This window comes from Vicugna pacos, chromosome 26 (genome assembly GCF_048564905.1).
Source record: "Vicugna pacos chromosome 26, VicPac4, whole genome shotgun sequence".
In the NCBI taxonomy this organism is placed as follows: Eukaryota; Metazoa; Chordata; class Mammalia; order Artiodactyla; family Camelidae; genus Vicugna; species Vicugna pacos.
In genome coordinates, this window is record NC_133012.1 from 23478906 (window position 1) to 23500111 (window position 21206).

General features: G+C 33.9%; 1 long non-coding RNA gene and 1 other non-coding gene across 2 annotated transcripts; one reads left to right on the forward strand and one right to left on the reverse strand.

Annotated features, from left to right (window-relative positions):
* Positions 1-626: 626 nt before the first annotated feature.
* Positions 627-756, reverse strand: LOC116285704 (small nucleolar RNA SNORD22). The gene has a single exon (XR_004195385.1). It is a non-coding gene; the product is annotated as a small nucleolar RNA SNORD22 (small nucleolar RNA).
* Positions 757-13211: 12455 nt separating this feature from the next.
* On the forward strand, positions 13212-19195 carry LOC140689609 (uncharacterized). Its single transcript, XR_012064647.1, has 5 exons — positions 13212-13453; positions 14135-14316; positions 14675-14875; positions 18151-18251; positions 19082-19195. It is a non-coding gene; the product is annotated as an uncharacterized lncRNA (long non-coding RNA).
* The last annotated feature ends 2011 nt before the right edge of the window (positions 19196-21206 follow it).

Consider the following 21206-nt stretch of genomic DNA (forward strand, 5'->3'; position numbering starts at 1 on the left):
CTCTTACCTGAAGCTGCACTCCTCTATGCAATTTAAGTCAGTAGAGTGATTTTTTAATAGTCATTTTTAGAACAATTTGTGTTATTAATTTCATTGTGTGATACAAGGAGGATACTTAGATAAGCAGCCAACTCTTGATTTTCCTATCTTTTTCAGCAAAAATGAAAGTTATTTTTGGAAATTCTGTTCTCATGTGTGACGAAGCAAATGAATATTTGGCATTGATTTTCATAAGATTTAGATAGGTTCAAACATTCAAAAACTTATTTTGTGGAAATATATTCAAATTAAATTAGAATTGCATCAAGGTAATTGGATATCATAAAATTATGAGATAAACTAGGAAAATATAGTATGTGTAGGTAGTTGGGGTGGAGAGATAATACTCTACCATGCTCCTTCAATATTTTTTTTTGGAACATTAAAATAAAACTTTATTTAGAAAGGCTATGCTAATTTGAACAACTGCTTATACAAGCAATGACTTAAAAATGCTCTTTGTCATGTCCTCTAAGCTTTGGATTCCAATTTTTGTGCTTTGTTCTTTCTTCAGACTTGGAAAAAAATACAACTGATTTTTCACAAAGTGGTTATTTCTTCCTTTCCCATGTTTGATGATCCTTATGATCTCTCAGATGGTTCCTTCGCAAAAATGCTTTCCTCCCCTCCCTTCCCCAGTCATCCCCAGTGTGTTTCCCTTTATAGGCCCTGGGACCAGGATAGGAGGTAAGGTGTGTGACTGTCTCTTCACTGGGATTTAAAATACGGTCTAGTGTTTTTGATATAAGCTAGTATATATTACTATGCACATGAATCTGTATGTGTTGTGCACAGACAGACATAAATGTATGTGCACATTAAAGTTACTTTAACAAAGTTAATTTTCAATAAAAACTAGAAGTAAGTTAATTGAATTGTTACCATACTTCACATTTATCACTGATTGTGATGAAGAAGCAGCCCACATGGCTCCTTCATCAACAATCTGAAACAGCACAGTTTAATATATGGAGACAGCTACTGGGATTTCAACCATAAGGCTTGGAAGAAATTAATTCCATTATAATCCAGCCTTAAGTTAACTCTGGCAACTGTAGCAGCAGCCTGTAATAATCATAACTGATTTACCCAGTTGCAAAAAATAAAATCTGTTGCAAACACAGTGTGTACAGAACATGATTTCACATCCTTATCTTCACATTAAATGTCTCCACAAAGCCTTGAAGCATGTTGAGCTGTATTTGAGTTGAAGCATTCTGTTCTTTTTCCTTGATAAACAGTATCTATTTTAATTAATTCCTCTCACTATTCTTCATTTTCAAAAACCTAAACATTTTTACAACTCTTTCTAGCTTTCCCCAACTAAACAGACTAGATGTGTTTCTCACCCACGTATTTATAACAAAATACACACCCACACACACACATAAACACTCACAATTCAAAATACTGGACATGGACTATGATGCATATATAGATTTTCTGGATCTTCTATATTTATTTCCTTTTGTTAATTCATTATTAAAACTTAATCACAATTTCAGTGTAAATACTTATATGTGAAAGTCAATACTCATACAATATTGTTAGAAATATATTGCATTTATTCACCCCCTACTTTCAGGAGAAAACTTGACTCATTTACTTGTACTTGACTGAATTTATTTGATCTTTAGTAAAATCGTTTCAGTTGACCACAATGCAATGCAGCATTATGACATCGAAAAAAACTGAAGCATGTCATTATACATGACTCCTGACTCCTTTCTTATAATGATGATTCACTAGGCATATGCATCCAGTCTTCTTCAAATGATCAATTAAGATATACATAAAAATACACAACATTGCATAACCAGTGTCAGCTAATAATAGATAAGATTAATTAGCATTAAGTACTCTGTTAAGTACTTACATGATTTTCTACTATAAAAATTCACAGTTCAATAAGAGAGACAAAGAATAAATTGAAAATTATCAAGGGGTGTTGACTCAAATTCATACAACAGATAAATTCAGAGTCAAGTCTAGAGCTAAAGTCTCTTTGATTCTAAGTTTTGTGCTTTTTGCCATATCACAGTGCCTTTGTGCAGAGCAAAGCCTATAGATTATGTTTCTTTTTAATTGATGAGGAGGGTATGAGGAGCACATTCTTAAATTAAACATTCATGTTCTTAAATTTTCTGCTTTATCAATTCCCATCTTCTAAACCTAATTTTAAAAAGAATTCATTTTATTGACAAGAAAAATTGGTAGTATGATCCAAGTGTAATGCTGTGTGAAGTTGTGATTATAGATAAGACATAGAGAAGGAAATTTTTCTGTTTTATTCTCAAGCCTAACCTTCGAACAGGGGAACAGTGCACAAGAAACGCAGTTGGGAAATGAATATTTGGGATGTGTGTGTGTGGTTTTTAACACTGGCGTGTAAACTATTCAAAGAAAAATTCCATCTAACCCCCTAGTTAAGTCAGATAACCCGACTGAGCAGGAAGATACAAAAATTCTCCCAGCACACTTGTATTACATAGAACTCTGTTAAGTGTCAGATTTAAAGTAAGGTGTAGTCCCATCCAAATGACTTTGAGGTGTTACAGGAAGGAGGAAGTGGCTGGCATTGCATTTCAAGGGCTTTCAGCCACTTTATGTGTGCATCAAATGCTATTGCAGGATAGAGCCAGAAGGGCACAACCTTTACGATGACCTTCTAATAGAACCAGAGAAACACATAGTATCTGCCTGATCTCTTAAGAAAAAGATGCAGGAGGGAGGAAGACAACTAGAGAACAAGGATGCAGTTAATCAAAATTGTTCATCAGATTTTAGACAGAATTTAAAAAAACCACCATAACTATATAGATAGTGGGGTATATGTAATTCCAATGTTCAGAGAAAGGATAGTAGCCTATAATTATTATAAAATAATTTGCACTCCCATTCTGCTGTCTATGGTGGAAACGAATTGAAGGTCTAGGTGGTTCTTTGGTCTTTTCCTTGAGGGAGTTTTATCTATGAGACATGTTTTACCAATGGGACAAACGTTAACTCAAGAAGGGAATTTACAATGGAAAAGAGTAAAGTATAATGCCTGACATGGTTATGATTTAAGAAGAAAGCCAAACTATCATTTTTCAAGTAGTAATACTTCTTTTCAAGTATTATTAAAATTTTTAATGTAAAATGAATTCCATAAAACTGGATTACATTTATGAATATGACTGGGGAAGCTGAAGATTATCAGTGGATTAAGGTTGAACGTTTTTCTTGCTTCAAATAAAGGATAAAAATGATCAGAACTTGTTCATTCCTTGCCACTGGTAGACAATTTTACTTCAGTAAGAGTTTTATTGAACTACAACAACCATGAAGAATGAGTAGCATTCAAGAACAACAAATAACTACAGTAGAGAAAACAAATATATATATATATACACACACACACACATATATATATGTAAGCATTGAAATAAACAATGGGAATGATAGCAAATAAATAAAAATTTTCCGTTATAACAGTGAATTTAAATGGGCTAACATCTCCAGTGAGAGGACACAGATTCTAAAACTGGGTTAAGAGAATCTAGCTGTCAGTGAGAAATAGAACAACAGAAAAATAGTAAATGAAGTAAGAACTCAAGAGTGGCAAAATATCCAATAAATAAATAATAAAGGCAGCAGATATGGATATATTTTTGGATTAAATAGAATACAACTTGAAAACATTCACAGTGGAAAAGATTACGTTCATACAGGCAAACTTACTTGACAATGAAATAGTATTTCTTTTTTTAAATACATATGCATATAAACTTTACAATAATCTCATGGATTTTCAAAGAAACTTTTAAAAAATAAATTCCACTAGGCAATTTTCATATGTGATGTCATATTTTTATAATATTTAATTATCATTATATATATAGAAAAGATTAAAGTGGAAAAAAATGCCGAACCCTAACCACTAGACCGCTGGTGGATATACAGATGTATCAAACTCAAACTGCCATGCAAATGTGTAAGACACTAAAATCATTATTTGTCTTCAAAAACTTCATACAACAGCAAAGAGTAAAATACAAAAGTTTTATTTCCTCTGTCTACCATCCCTTAAACCAGTTATAACTACAGTATATATTTGCAGCTCATTATATTTATATTAACATTTTCACATTTATTTGTCATTTATTTGTGTATGTGTGCATTTACTTATTTATGTTAAACTTTTTATTAAATGGTTTCATAGAGGAGATTATTACCTTAATATGTTCTTTTTCCAGTTCTGTTAATTAAAATTGTTCCTAATTGATTCTTTTAAGTAACTAGAGTATGATTTTTTTAATAACTAAGAGCTCTAAATTGTCTATCATGTGAAGATAGAAGTATCATTTTCAGTTCTCTTTAGTTATTTATATTCTCACTAAGTAGTAGAACTTCCTCCCACAGTTTCATGAAGGGACTTTTAAATATCTTCTTGGAAAAACTGCTCATACTCTGCAGTAATGATCCCTGTGTATCCTTGACTGCAGAGAAGACCTGGCTCTGTTTTGTATTCATTTGTTTTACACTATATATGTTTTTCTTCTTCCTATCTCATCATTCCCAGAGGGAAGCAAAAAGTTCAGTTCGGGAAATCTTATGGTGTGTGTCATTATGTCAGTCTAAAGATTATTCTGCAAACAAGCAAACTAACAAGAAGACTTAGTACTCAACAGGGCATTGGAATTCTCCTTCACAGCACAGCAGCCAGTGATACAAATTGAGTTTCACCCCATGGAGCTGAAAAGTAGCTACTCTCAAAAAGCTGAATTTTAGCATTAAAAGATAGGGGTTGTCATGGTAGTTATAATAGGGACCCTCTTAGCACTTTGCTCTTGTATCATGAGGCTCTGAGTCTTCATTCATCTGGATTCTGTTGCAAACACTTTAAGAAGTCACATAATTATATGCAGCTAAATATACATCTGAGATTTATTGAAAGTACAAGAGAACATGATAGTTCTCTAAGAAACATTAGGTTCTCCGAAGAAATCTTTGTAATTAGAGATGGATCTGATAATATGATGATTTTTTAATTTCATCAACAGGATATATTACTCTAGTTTCCATGCTCTGTCACGGACTTGGTTAGTTTATTTCTCTAGTGCCGAGTATGAAAATACATCCTGTAAGAAATACTTTGTTTTTGGAAGAATAGCTATTAATTCAAACCAAAGCATCTGGATATATGCATGGTAGCAAAAATACAAAATAAACAAAAACTATGAAAAGGCAAAATTAGCCTAAAAAAAAGTGGAAGTTAATGGGGGTTGGATATTAATAAATACGTTGCACAAGCAAAATGTTGAAAAATGATTTCTGATCTCTTACCCTTTGTTGACAGAAAATAAACAGGTAGACTATAGAGAGAACCAATTAATTAATTTTTTTTTCCCTGCTGATACGAACCTGTCTCTTCAAATTACGGGATTTGGGGTTTTGTTGTTGTTTTTTTTTTTTCCTTTTAGTACACCTCCTAATGTTTTCTTGGTGGTGGACATGATTTACTAGATAAGTGGAACTACTATAAATAGACCTTTAATAATATGACCATGAGACATGGGAGGAGAGAAGGTATTCTGTATAGTCCTGTGGTTAGGTCCCAGTCTTTTAGTGAGCCTGTCTCTGGACTGGGAACTTCGCAAGAGTTTCTGAGGTTTCTTCCTGCCTTGGGTAGGACAGGATGCTCCAGAATGGGCTGGAGTTGCTCATTTCCCTTCTCCCTCGTGGAAGGCTGAAACTGACTTGAGTTTGGTGTCTCCCTTTCTTCAGGTCATTTAGGCTCTGATCACACCCTAACAGTCTATCCTATTTTCAGATGGAATTTGGTATATTTGTCTTTTCAGTGAGTTTTGTCTGTTTCATTTAAGTTGTCAAATCTAAATGAACAAAATTATCCATGTTGTTATTTTATCATCCTTTTTAATATCTATGGTATGTACTGTTGTACCATATGTCTCATTTCTGATACTGGTGATTTCTGCCTATCCTAATTTTTCTCTATCAGTGTAGAGTTTTATCCATTTTTTATTGATTTTCTTTAAAAATGTATAAACTGAGATAGTTGATTTTGCACCTTTCTTTCTATCTTTCTATGATATATGGTTAGTACAATAATTATTTTCAGTACTGCTTTAGCTGTATCCCACAAATTCCAATAAGGTTCTTATCATTTTCATTAAATTCAAAGACTTTCTAATTTCCCTTTTCTTTTTCTGTCTATTTAGTTTCCATGCATTCGATAGTTTTCCAGGTCTCTTTCTGTTACTGATTTTTAATTTAATTCCATGTGGTCAAAGAATGTACTTTACATGACTTGAATCATCGTAAATATATAGAAACTTATTTTGTTGCCTACAGTATATTTTGTCTTGCTGATAGCTCTGTATGCACTTGTAAAGAACCAGTAACCTACTCTTGTTAGTTTGATTGTTCTTTAAGTGTTAATTAAGTCAAGTTAAATAGTGCTTTTCCAGTCTCTTATAACCATGATGATCTTCTCTTTGCTCCATCTATTTTATAGAAAGCTATATTAAAATCTCCAACTGCAATTGTGAATTTGTCTTTTCCTCCTTGCAGTTCTAGCAGATTTTGCTTCCTGTATTTTTGAAGCTCTGTTATTAGGTGCATAGACTTTAGCACACTTATATCCTCTTGAAGAATTGACCAGTTTATCATTATAGAATGAAATTCTAGATTCTTGTTACTATTATTTGTCCTGAAATGTCCTGTACTATATCTATATTGATAAATCAGTATTATTGCAGTAAAGAGACACAGCAGAATTTTCCTCTGTTTCTATAGCAACCTTTTATTCCCCCGTCTTTCTCACAAAGTTTAGAGGCAGGTTGATACTGGGAAACAAAGATTAATTGCAACCATCATAGATGGGATAAGAAATTGTATGAAACTTTTTGCCGTGTATGAGGCTGAGACATGGAATTAGACCTTGTGATGGCTGGAGGACTGAAAAAAAGCCACTGCAACATCAGAATTAGTTATGATACAAAAATGTGGATGCAGTAAGTTATTAACAACAGCAAAATCCTCTTTCTTTTCTGCATGTTTCATTAATTTCAAAAATCAAATACTTATTTGCTGCTCACATATTCCATAGTCAGGTGCATGTATGTGTTCATTTAAAAATTAGCCTTATATTTTCCAAAGATTCTAAACAAGAAAGTGTCTTTTGTTCTACTGTGATAGAGTCAATACAAGTAAGGACATCTATTTTTTTCTTATTTCCTTGAAATCTGAAAACTATTTGATTATATGTTTAATGACAGTACCTGCCCAAAGTTAGCTATGAAGAACCCTGGTCTGGGAATCAGAATACTTCCATTGTAATTTTTGGGGGGTTCTTAACTAGGTCAATACTATGTGATTGTGAACAGTCACTCAGCATGGTTTTTCTATTAGATGAAATTAAGCATGGTTTTTCTATTAGATAAAATTAAGTACTGAGCTAGGTGATTTTTAGGGTCTCTTCTCATTCAAGCTTTGTACCTTTTTTTATTTAGCAGTATGCCTAAAAATTTAGGAATATACTAAATTCAAGGTAGAACTGAAATTTATTATTTTTGTGTGATTGTACAAGGAAAAATACTACTTTATAAAAGACATTCTCTTCATATAAAAAGTTAAGTTTAATTAATGCTTGACAGTGTATTTCAGTGTCTGTAACTGGATTGTTGGTTGAATATTAGGACAAAGGGCAGTTAATATAGGTGTAATACTGATGGGTATTGTAAAATTTTTTATCTGGAAAATTCTCTCTTGGATGTTTCACTGTATCAATTATCTCAAGCAGGCAAACCTAGAATGCTTAACTGTGAAAAGCTCACATATAAATGTTTAAATCACTGGTCCATAAAAGTGTGCAAAATGTGCATCCTGCTTGCATTTTATAACTGTCCTAAGAAATGACAAATTTTTGTGTTAGCATATAAACTTAGGACTTAATGCTGTCAATAATATTCTTAAAGTAAAATAGCAACATAGTCGGTTTTTGTGGGGGAAGGTTTTTTTTTCTTTTATTGTAGTAGTTAAAAAAAATAGCATTACATTTATCCTCTTAACCATGTTTAAGTGTACAATTCAGTGGTGTTAAGTATATTCACACTGTTGTGCAACAGACAGATCTACTGAACATCAACATGGTTCTTTTATCAACAAATAGATAACTAATTGTACTCTTTTTTTAAGAAACCAAAACTTTCCAGACAAATCAAATATACAGTCCTCATACAGTATTTCATATTAGAACACACAAATGCATTTCAAAATCAAGTTGAAGAGCTTAGGTCATGTGTCTGTATAATTTTCTCTTTGTCAGGTTTGCGGTTTCATTCTCTCTGTTTCAGGCAGATAGAGCAAATGTCACCATGGTAGATAGTGAAGCCGCATGTGTTCAAGTGGGTGGAGGTCACAGTCAAAGATGTGGAAGAAGCAGGTCTACTTCAGCAACATTTCAGGTAGGAAGGGTTGACCAAGAACTCTTTAGAATTGTAGTAAATAGAAGGAGGAGCAATATGTTTTGTCTTTGTGTTAAATGAAAGATTCTGTCTCTGGTAGACAAGTTAACTCAATCATTCCTGCCTACAAATGAAACATTCCGATCTTAGGGAGCATCATCTATTTCCTAGTTGGTGCTTCAAAAGTAAAATGATTTAGTCAGGTGACTTAGTAGTGAATAATAACTTTACCACTATGTCTGTGATCCTCAGTAATTTACTGAATCATAATCTGCTTCATTTTTTCAATGAACAATATTTAATTCATTTTAAGATATTTGCAGTTATATCAAATGAGTTGAAACCTAAGTATACTATACTAGTATACATCTTGTTTCCTCTTGCTTTCTATCTTCTTACCTGTACCTGAGCATTCAATATTTGTCTGTGATCTACACTTTTAAGATTTGATTCAATCTTACTGAGAATGTGTGCTCGCTCTGAATAAAGTATAATGAAGTCAGGAGGAAGGAGAAAAACTCAAAGCTCATGAAAGATGACATATTCCTCCTTGGTGTTAGTGTCATCCTCTATGACACAGTCCATCTTTGTGTTGGGATAAAAATTCACAACACTGGGGTACTGACATTTTTATATTGTTTAAAATGCCTAGAGACATTCAGAAAGTTTCAATTCTGAAAATTTATTCTGATAGAGGTCCTTTCCTAAAACACTAAATCTTTTGCCCAGTTCATGACATTTCAGCCAAGAAAAAATTCTCTGCATAAAGCTCTTTCTTTTGAGATTGATTTTGAAGTTCATAACGAGTGAAGATTCATAGTTCAGTTTTGAAATAATATTTTATAGTTATAAATGACACAGCTCTTTTCCCCTAGGACTTCAAAACCTGTTTTTAAAAGAGTCCGTGAATCTTTGGAAAAATTCTGTCTGATAAGAAGCAAATATTAATATCTTCATTTTCTCCCTGTGTAGAAACACAGGTTAAAGAGGGTTGTCTGAGGGCATTGCTTAGGTGATATAAATTGGGAATAAAATTCCTGACTTCTGATGTACTGTTCTAATGCACTATGCTGCCTTTTTCAAATGACCCACAAGCTTAATACCATTAAAATATATTTCAAGACTTTGTGAAATTTTAGATTCATTGTCTTATTAATTGTTCTTTATATTAATGTCCCTGCTGTTTATAAAGCTTTTAGGAATACATTTTTAAAATCATTTCAGAAATACAAATGAACATTCTTTCTTCTTTCAGGGAATTCTTGAGTACAGTAATGAATTTACACTGAGGACAAAAGACTTGATTTCTTAATGATTTTCTATTTTTGTTGCAGTTATCAGCTTCACATTTTTTTTACACTCAAAGTAGACAAGAAAGGTTGAGTATATTGTTTATCTCTTAGTAATGAAATATAATCATGTTTATAATGTACTAAAAAATGTGTATTGAGTGTTTTCTCCTCAACCTACATGATACTAATTACTGAATGAACTTTATTATTTATTATGCTTTATTTTGAATTAACCTTTTAAAACTAATTTTATCTTACTTAGAGAAGTTTTAAAGATATGATTATATACTTGTAGATAAAATTGTTTTATATTACTTTCCAGTTATATATATAATATATTTATGTGTCTAACTGCCTAATATCATATAAATTGTCTCTTTCAAATAACTTGTTATGCTATGCATGAACTTTGTTCAATGAACAAATAACTTAGCTTGAAATAAAGTAATTTTAATAGACTGTGTGATAGATTTGCAGTGAAATAGTCACTAATATTTTAGATCTCAATAACCACTTAAGATATTCTATTTAAAGGTTATAAGGTATTAAAACATGTAGTCATTTTCATTTTTTAAGTCATCTTATTTTTTTTATTCATTTCTGTGTTACTTCTGTGCACCAATTTAAAAGATACTACAGATCTTCTCATTTCAATGTTCAAAGAGCGTCAAAATGCAGTCAGTTGCAGCTTTGAATTAATTATTGCCATTTTTGTAATGCACAAAGAACCTGTGTCAAATTCTGTAACCTTGATCTTACAATCAGTGCCATATCACCTTGCATTAAAGTACCAGATGTTGTCAATTTGCAGTTTACATATTTAAATAATATACTAATCTGAGATATGCCTTCATTAGAATTATAAAGAAAATGTGATTTCTTAGCTTATCACTATTGAATGATAAAAAGGGGCTGACAAGTTATTGCAAAGATTATTATAGCATTTTAATTTAAATTGGTTATTAACATATTCCTAGATTTCATGGCTGAAACATTTGAGGACCAACATTTACATTTTTACTAATTTTCCTCTATGGTAGCTCCTCAAACATGGAAATGACAAAACTGAAGTACATTGTAAGAGAAATAAAATATTTCCCAAGTTGTCAAACTAAAAGGGACAACACTGATACATACTCAGTAACATCACATCAGCATTTTTATGTCTCCCAAGTGCTGTCCTTTCTATGATGGATTTCCCTGAGTTCAGTAAGACCAATGAAGAGCAAACCAGTTGAGCCAGCTATGTCTGCAGTCAGGAAGCAGAAGTAAGCTACCTTGGGGAAAGAACTGGGTTTATTGGCCTAAAAGATGCCATTCTGAACCAGGACATACTACTTTCAAACCTCAACATGTATTTTTCCTTATTAGTATTGATCATCTTCATTCTCATGTTAATTTCATACCAAGTCACTTTTGATGATAATAAAACATGGGAAGCCCACCAGTGTGTCCATGCCAATCTTTCCCCAGCCAAGCACACACACTTATGACTCTCCCCAACCCCTACACACACACACACACATGCACGCGCACACACACACACACACACAGAGTCATGTGTTTATACCTGTACCTCTACTTGCACCTGTACCTTTCCTATGTCTGTGTCTGTGTTCACGTCTACATCTGTATCTATATCATCTATACCTATATCTGGATGTGTATATACATTTCCATGCCAGCACACAGACTACTATTTGAGTATTCAAATCTCAAAAGGAGTGGAGCTTACTTGACACATTTCATTAATCCGCTGTCTTCTCATATGTCAAAGCAACTGAAGGCTCAATGATGTGAGGCCAAGTGATTTGCAGAAGAAATGTGGTACTCTTTAGTTTACGGGAATTATATTGTACAAATTTTTGCTATTGGAAGGATTTTCTGAGGAGGGCTGGGCCCTTGTGGTTGTCACAAGCTTCTCGGGCTGTGACACCTGACCAGAATGAGACCTCCTTCGAAAGCGGCTTCTTGGTTGGCTGCACTGCAGAACTGTGTCAGCATGCCAACCATCCTCTGTGGATTGCCCGAGCACTTGATACGGGCCTGAAAGGTATTTATTGTCCATGCCTTGAAAGCATGGTGAGTGAGAAATCTGGAGTAGCTGCATGTCGTTGCTAACAAGGAGTGAAGTTTCCAGTGATAAGCAGAAGGATTTCAGCGACTTCTCAGCACTGTTTCCTATTTTGTCGTCAAGACACTGTACAGTGTAAAGTACTGTTAGGATGTGACGGCCTGACAACGCTGCATTTCCTCAAGAATTTAGGACCATGAAATTTGAGTGACTGACAGACCTACTCAGTTTTAGTAAATAGTAATTTCACAAAATGCATCCCCTGCCTTTCTGTTTAAGAGATCCAGGATTCAAGCCCTTCTCTTTCTTTTCTTTTCTTTTCATTCCAAAATGATCCTGGGTATGAGATTCTCAAATGTCAACCCCTTTTCAGATCCTAGATTTACTGATCTGTCAAAGGAAGTAACTAATGTGCTGCTCAGTTTCCTGCAGAGTTTCTTCCTAAATATTTGAAGCACTAAATGATTTCGTTGGGGAGATTCAGAAATGTCAGGGTCATTACCATCTAGAAAAGAAAAAAGAAAATGCTGACTGGCTGTGATACTGAAGAATTGGATTGCTGGAAAGCTGGAGCTGAAGGCAGATCACTTTACCTGTTACCCTGGAAAAAAGGCCCATCCATCCAAGACAAATAGTTGTGCAGGTTATGGAGTAAAGAGAGATGTTTTCAAACTTTTCTTATAAAATTCAGAATTCCAATTAAGAATTATTTTTAGTGTGTCTTAATTTCAATCTTTTTCTTCTATAGCTCTCTAAAAAATATCCCAACTTTACTGTGTTATTTCTCTAACCTTGTTGTTACCTACCTATTTATCTAGAAATCTGGTTTACTTATTAGTTGGTAAAAAAAAATCTATTGCTCTGAGTTAAATAGGAGTATGTTTATTCAAGAGGTATAGAATGATATGAACACAGCTGTTGGAAAATATGTTTAAGAGTATTATTGTACATAAAAGATCTTTTTCCTAAAATAAGAAAAATGAGGCTAAGGAACTAAATCCAAAGACGAAAAAACATCAAAATGTGAACATTTTCTTTGAATATGATGCTAAAAGGATGCTCTAAAGATGAGTACAGAGAAGTATACACAACTTAAATCTGACAAATCTCAAACTAAGCTTTCCAATTAAAGTAGACCTGGTCTCATAAAAATGTTTCCAAAGTTTGGATCAACAATAGAGAAAATAGGAAGGCTAAAATACTAATAACAAATTACAGAGCTGGCCAAAATGTGAAGCTAAAATTCACAGTAATTTTCTTTGTTTATTTGTTAATTACTGTTCAACCTCTATTTAAACTGCCCATCTCTCTCATACACATTTTTAGAATGAAGATTCATTTCTGTTCAATCTACATCTACTGCTAGATTCAGATCCAACTGTTAAGGCTCCTTCCTTCTGAGACTTCATGTTTTTATTGATGCCTAATTAATTCACATTCATCAGCACGAACACAGTGTTGCAGTGCAGTGGTTTTATTGCTTGCTTGCATGAGAGAGAGACAGTTCAGAGCATCTAGACCTTGGAGTCCTTCTCCTCCAGACTGCTACCAAAATAGATACATATCCTGTTGACCTGGTATTTAAAATTATTTTTTCCTTTTTAATTAACTATCAGTGTTTATTAAGTATATGATATGTGTGAGAACTTTTCCATAGCACAGACTAGCACATTTTGCAGTAAATAAATTCCTTCCTCCATTAAAAGAGCTGAAGCTGACAGTGCTATTTTTGGTGGAAAGGCAGAAAAGTTATGCTTGAGGAGTTAACTCTCCTTTGTCACATATTAATGCTGGCATTGTGAATGACTGACACATACCACCGTTTTGGATAATCATTTAAAAATAAAAAAGTGACAAATTGTATTGGTCGAATTATATATGGATTTTTTCCACCCAAAGAACACTACACACTTGAGGCTTAAGTAGCTTTCCCTCATGCACCAAAAGACACACCACAAAAAATGGTGAATAACATTTATCTTTGCCTTGAGTATATCAATAATTCATAAGATTCACAGGCTTCACTAAACTCTTTTCGCACCTTAGGAAAGTAAATGTACTCTTTGGGATGGTATAAAAGAAATTTGCATAGGTTAAACAGACAAGCAAACAAAAAAACCCTAACGTACGATCACAACCCAAGTGCTATTCACCCCCTTCTCTGGGTTAGTTTGCTTTAGTGAGTCTATGACCGGCTGACATACTGTATAGTTTATTTTTGTTTGGTTTTCATTTGTTTATTGTCTCTCTTTTCAAAGCAGAATGTAAGCTCCAAGAAGTCAGGGGTTCCGTCTGTTTTGTTCACCACTAAATCTCCAATGCCTGTAACAGTTACTAGAGCACAACAGAAGCTTAATACAAATACGTTTCAGTATATTATGGAGTGTATGAATGAGCAAATGCTTCCTACACAGTTTTTCCTTCTACTGGGATATGGGAGGTTAGTACCATGAACTACTGTCAACTAATGATGTAAAGTCGTTCACTCCATCAGGATTTAATTGTGTAAAACCATCCACTGTTGTTTGTAATATAAAGGTATATAAATAGAAGTCCCTTTCACAAGGAACTATAACAGTTTAACAAGATATCACAGAATTACTTGGCAGGAAATGGCATTGGTAAAGTATAGATTGTAAAGAACAAATGAAAAATGGAATTCACAAGGTATGGGCAGACTCGTAAGATCCAGAACACCAATTCTAATTCCTACTAATTTGTTTTTTTTTTTCTTTTTCGTGAGATTTAATTTTTATTATTTTTTTATCTTCAAATGAATATTTCTTTTTTGTTTATAGGAACTCACTTTACCGATGGAGCAATATTCTACACAGAATCACATCCCATGTTTCTTCTACTGTTTCACTTTTGTGAGAAATGATGCTGTGATAACATCACTTTTAGCACAGCCAACCTTCTTTCATGCTCCCTCTTACTTTGTGAACCATGGCTTCTTGTCCCAATTCCCTGCTACTTTCTCACCAAAGAACAGTGGGTTGGTATGTAATTCCTGTATTGTTCTGTGGAAGCCGTCTGCACATGCAAATTGCTAGAAAATCTCTTTTTCCTTTTGGGGAATTTGTTTCTTAAGTTAGAATCCTTTCATTGTATTTTGCTGCTGGTGGATGAAGCAGTAAAATTAAGAGGAGATCACAACATTATCAAGATGTAATTAAAAATAGGACACATGGGATCCCAGTTTGGGGATCTGAGGGTGAGGCATTGTATTGTGTCAGGAACAGTAAAAATGGGAAGGTCTAATAGAGCTGGAGTTACACTGGGCACCAGGTCTCAGTGCAGTGATAGACAATTCCATCTTGTCAGTATTATTCTCCATTTTTGTTTCCATTTGTTAATGCCTTACAGCAGGTAGGAGTAGCTGAGTGGTATTATGCATTTCTTTGTTCTTAGAAATGTTTGAGATGTTTATCATGTTGAAAAGTGCTAAGTTTCAAGTTTTAGTTTAAAAACGACCCATTTTTTTCCTCTTTACTGACTAAATCAAGTCATTCAAACAGTTTTTAAGCAGCTGCAGAGTGCCAGTCACTAATTAGGTACTAAATGTCATCTAGATGGCACAGGATAGAGAAAATAAAATAAAATGCACAGGATGGTGTGACAGAAACTACTGAGGTACTCCTCTAGATTTGGAGATCATGTCAGAAAAAGGTAGCAGAGGGGCATGTATGGCAAGGATGAGCCTGACATTTGATGATCTCGGAGATGCTTTCCAGGCAGACAGCCCTAAGGCAGGAATGAGTTCGTGCATATTGGACAGTGTGGGGAGGGCAGATGTGGTTACAGCGTAGTGAGCAAGGAGGTTAGGCGTGAGAGTGGCAGGAGATTGGACGAATGGAGAGCCAGGGTCCAGGCTTTGTAGAGCTTTATGTTCTCTCTCTCTTCCATTTTTTTTTAAAGTTCAAGCCTGGAGAATTTTACCATCCATTCTTGCTATAATTCTGTAATGTTGTGGTCACAGTCAAAGTACACAGGATTTATCCAGTCTCTGTGCGCTCTATTTTAGTTAAGGGGATTGTTCTAAATGATTTCTCTGATAGGAAGATCCCTAGGGACCCCAAATCAGAAAGGGACTTTAAATTTCTGGTGTGTAAGTCCCCATGAAATCTCAGAATCAAACAGCAAAAACAAAAACAAAAAAACCTCCTCCTACAGAATTAATTAAAATTTCACAAGTTCAGGTAGGTTCCACTGGTCTTGTCTGATAATACTCCAGAAGACATATTGCAAGGAAGAGACTCAGATGCTAGACAGATACAAATATACGTACACAGATAGGAAAGCCTGGTATATTTACTGAGTTCGTTGAGCTGGGACTTGAGACATAAGGTATATTCAAGACTGGTCTCTTTATTGACTGTATTACCTTGGATATTCTGGAAAGGTCAAAACTACTGGGAGGCTTCGGGTGTCTTGTGCTCAATAGGACAGTTTACCTGGTGTCTAAAATAATGGGTGAGATAGATGTCTCAGTCTCAGTTACTGCCTAGTTGAATTGAAAGGAGATAGAAAACTGTTCTGTACAACAGAACGCACTTACTTCCCCACCACTCCCTACAATCAGAGGTATCAACATCTGGATATGACTTTTTTTTATAACTTCGTAATTCTTTCTTAAAATGTTGACTTCTCATTTTGTACATTGTCCTGACTGAAAGTTTTTCATGGTGCTCCTAATTTATCAGTTGGTTTCTGAAAATTCTCCTACGATTCTCAATGTTCTGATAGTAATATATACCCAGTCTGTCATTTTGAAAACAGAGAAAAATGTTGAATAAAATAAATATGACCAGTTTCAGAAAACTTCAGATCAACAAGGTAAAAGAACCACTGGGGTAGATAAAGAAAGATGGTGGGAATTGCAGTAACCAGATTGCCTGGATGATAAGTGAATACCATTCTGTTGTCCCAGATAGTTTGCTTTGGACTCAGAGAACACCACATTTTAGACTGAAATAAAATGAAATAATCCCTGTTAAAAATACTAGCATGGCAACTAGCATACAAGAAGGTATCAAAAACTGACATTTATTGGATTTTCAACATTCAGAACTTTATCACACTTTGAGTATAACCTGTATGCCCTTTGTAATGTGAACTTTAATAATATGTTATGCAAAAGGAGATTACAAAGTATTTCTGCTTAGCCATTTCCACACTGTTCACTATTTTCTAGAATACATTATTACAAGAATCTGAAGTTCTATTTCAAATATTTTGCAGGTTTTGAGATATGGATAGCATTCTGTATAAACTTAACGTTTGAAGTTCATATTAAACCTTTCCTGTTATTGTTTACAAATGTGTTACTTTAGTTATGCATTTACATATAAATTGAAACAAAATAAAACTTCTCTGAAAGAGAAATCTCCAGCCATAATTTAATGTTTATCTTCTTCTATTGTATTTAAGCCTAGACAAATTGAAACAGACAATTCTTTCTTAATAGTATGTTATAAAACCTCTTAAAAGGATTCATGACAAGAGTTAGCTAATCTAAATTTGTATTTGACCAAATGAAACACACTTGGAGTATGTCTGCTCTGTTCTTTTTTAAATTATGAGATTCAACCTTGTAGTTTAACATATGTATTTTCAGATATAAATTATATTTTGTGATGTACATGTGGTGATTTTAGCTATCCTTTTAACACAACATCTAGAAAAAAATGAATAGTTTTAGGGTCTTTTTTTTTTTGTCCTTTTGGTAATAAGTTCTTACCTGACAGTATAGGTATTTTTAATTTTTTCTAATTATTCTCTTTTATAAGTGAAGACATTTTCACTCTGTGAGTGTATGTCAAACTGAAAAGCGTACAGCCTCAGTCAGAACCAAGAGTCCCCCTGAATGCCATATGACTTCACCCACAAATATCCATCATTCACGAGGTCGCTATGTTCTGTCAATTCTACATTTTTCATATCTTTCAAATCTCTTGCACCAGCTTGACTACCCCCAGACAGGTTTAGAATCTCAATATTTGTCCTCCACACACTCTGTCTGGCGATCTCACTTTGAATTGCTCCTTTGTCAGCAAAGTTATTTTTGAAGTACAGTGTTGATTATCAAGTTAGAATTATCAGTTTCTCTCATCCTACATTAAAAAAAAAAGACTTAGCGTGATATAAAATACTTCTTCTCATTTAACATAACTTATCACATTCACATATATATCTCATACTATTTATTCATTTTAAAATAATTAAAAGCAGGTTCCCAGTATCACAATATTCTCTCCCATTCCTATACCTTTAGGAACGTGATGCTCTTTTTTATCTGAAGTATACTTCCTTGATGTCCTGCAGCCAACTGCTCCGTCTGACTCAATTTCTTCTGTCCCAGAAGACTTAGTTCAGGTAATAGTCATCCCAGGAAGTGACTGAATTCCACCTCCTCGCTTCAGCCATCCGGAATAGAGATCATATACATGAGTATATCATTGCAGTGATAGATTTTGCTGCACATGTGTGTATACCAGTCTATTTTCACATCAGTATACCCTTTGATAAGAAGTACGTTGAATTCACCTTTGTATAATCAGAGCCTATTAGCTTATAAAAACAGTAGTTCTCATTAGGTCTCAAATTCTTAGTTTGGGGTAAATGATGATACAGGGTTAATGATGTTGGTAGTTTTATACACATGCCCCCATTTACACTAAGGTTCTTAGTAGTGTTCGGATAGATGGCAGGAAATTAAAGATGTATATTTGCTATAGAAATAACACCATCGTCTTCAACCTACTTTTATTGAATAATAATGTAATTGGCCATCCTGTTTCATTTGCAAACAGACTTTGTGCTATATCACTCCTGAGAATGAACTAAAAAAAAAAGGGTGGGACATCACTTACAAGACACGGTAGTTAAGTTAGACATGAAGCAAACCTCCAGTTAGTATGATGTTTCAAACGTAAGTACCAACTGTAAGGTAAGATCGCATTTTGTGAGTTGGAAGAGATCTTAGCGATTATCCATTTCAGTACCCACGTTTTATGGATTAGGACATTGAAGTTCAGGGAAGAGGAAGTCTGTCTCTGGAGACAAGGGGTTTCAGCCACAGCCTGCATTAAGACCCAAGTCTTTTACTCCCTGTAGTTACTAATCAGTGCTGCTTTCCCTTTCATAGTTTCCTCATGAAGTGGTAAGAAATAATATTAGAATAACTTTGTTTGTTTGTTTTATAGAAAAAACCCAGTAGCTGTTTTTCAATGGATAAAAGATGAAATGTTAGAACACTGACGACATTTCCCTAAATATCATCACCATGGCCACTTCTATTTCTGCGGAACATCTGAAGAGGAAGGTAGGTAGAAAATTTGGAAAGAGAGTTTTTTCTTTTAAGACAGATTATAGCAGTATGTCTTCTCTTCTATATTCTAAGTAAAAGCTCGGACTCTGATTACTATTCAAAGAGTGGTAAATCTACAAATAAAATTTATTTCAGTTTAAATGCCCTTTGAGAATATCAACAGTGATATTCTCCAGGAACAAAAATTTCTCCTGGAATTTGTCTAACTATAAATTAGAGCAGAAAATACAGTTGAGATCTTATGTCTTTTCACATTTTTTATGGAGAAAGGCTTTGTTTGTCATTTTTGTCATTGTCTTAATTGAACGGAATGATCCTTGAGGACCCCATAGCACAATAAAGGAAGTAATAATTAATTTAGTCAGTCTAGAAAAATATATCAAATGAAAGAAAACCTATAGGTATTGCTATTTGAGGGGTTTATACTTTCAGTTGATGTGTTTACTTCTAGACGCAAACACAATGATAACAAAATAACATTAACTTACTGAACTCACTCTCTTCATATACCTCACCTTGTGTGAGATGTAGATGAGAAAAAAATACTAATTATTTACTAAAGACCTCGTGAATGCTTTTCTTTGTCATGTCTTCTGAAAAATTTAAAATATCTCGTATTTACTCATGCGCACACAGACTATTATAAAGCTAACAGTTAATATTTGAAAAATAAATGATGTAAAATTTATTTTATCCAGTTTACATTAATTATGGCATATTCTTAATGCATTTAACTTGTTGGAACTTATTTTGGCCTTCTGGGCTAAAGCATAAAGTAATATATTCATTCCTAGAAAAATACAATGAAGAGTTATCAAAATACATAGGCAGGAATAGCAAAAATAACATTTGCATCATAAGAATGCTAATTTGGCCTTCCTGTTGAGTAAAGACTCACAGAAGATGAGAGAGAGAGAGAGAACAGAAAAAGAAATTTAGTCACAACGTCTTTATTTTTAGGAATTTGTGTTGCAACTGATTAGAATTATTAAAAATAGTAGTAAGCAGGTAATTGAAAATAGGTCCGTGGAGATAGAACTACTGGTTGGTGGCTGGAAATACAGATTTAAGAATCTCACAGCCATCTGTAGGAGAGAACTAGAGAAATTATGAGGAATAAAATCACAGCAATTTTAATATATAGGAGAAGAAAAGAACAAGAATAAAATGTTAAGACATTGTAACAAGGAAAAATGAAGGAAGAAACGCCACCAAAGGAGATGAGTAGAGCAATCAGGGTCTAAAAAGAGTCCCAGGAGAGTAAAACAATGTGAAGTTCAAAGGAGTAAGAGTTAATCACTCTTCAGATCTTCTTAAAGGATGTGCATATTCAATAAAAGTTTCCAAATTATTTTTTACAACAAAATGTACCTAAATGTGTTATTTTTGATTTGTGTGTTTGTACACTATGGAAATTATTTACAATTCCAAAAGCTACTAGAGGATTTTTAGCAAATTTGATATTTTAGCTGTTTACCAGGATGTGTTTCAAGCCATATAAAGTGACAGGTACTAGAAACAAAATCAAACTAGCTTATACTGTAAGAACTGAAACTCAAATCAATTTACCAGACCATCTCACACTTAAATCAATGGGTGGGTATGCCCTTAGCCCAGCGAGGCTTCTGGATGTTTTACACAATCTTTTAACAACTCCAGCAGAAAGAAAACTTCTTGCTTTTCAGCATCCATATATCAAACCTACTGTAACAACCACCACAAATATTGTAGCTCAAAAGAAGACACTTACTATATTTCATTAATTTGTAGGTCGTAAATTTGGACAAGGATTGCCTGGGAAAACCTCCTATTTAACAGAGGTTATTGGGTAGCGCTCAGCAGACTGATCACCTAACCTGGATGATCCAGGATAGCTTCTGTTGTCTTTGCGAGGATGGGCACAAGGCTTGGCTCAGGTCGGGTGCTGTCAAATGGGGTGCTTACCTGTGAACTGTCTGCGTAGTTTAGACTTAGTCACAGAATGGTGGCCTCGGGATAGT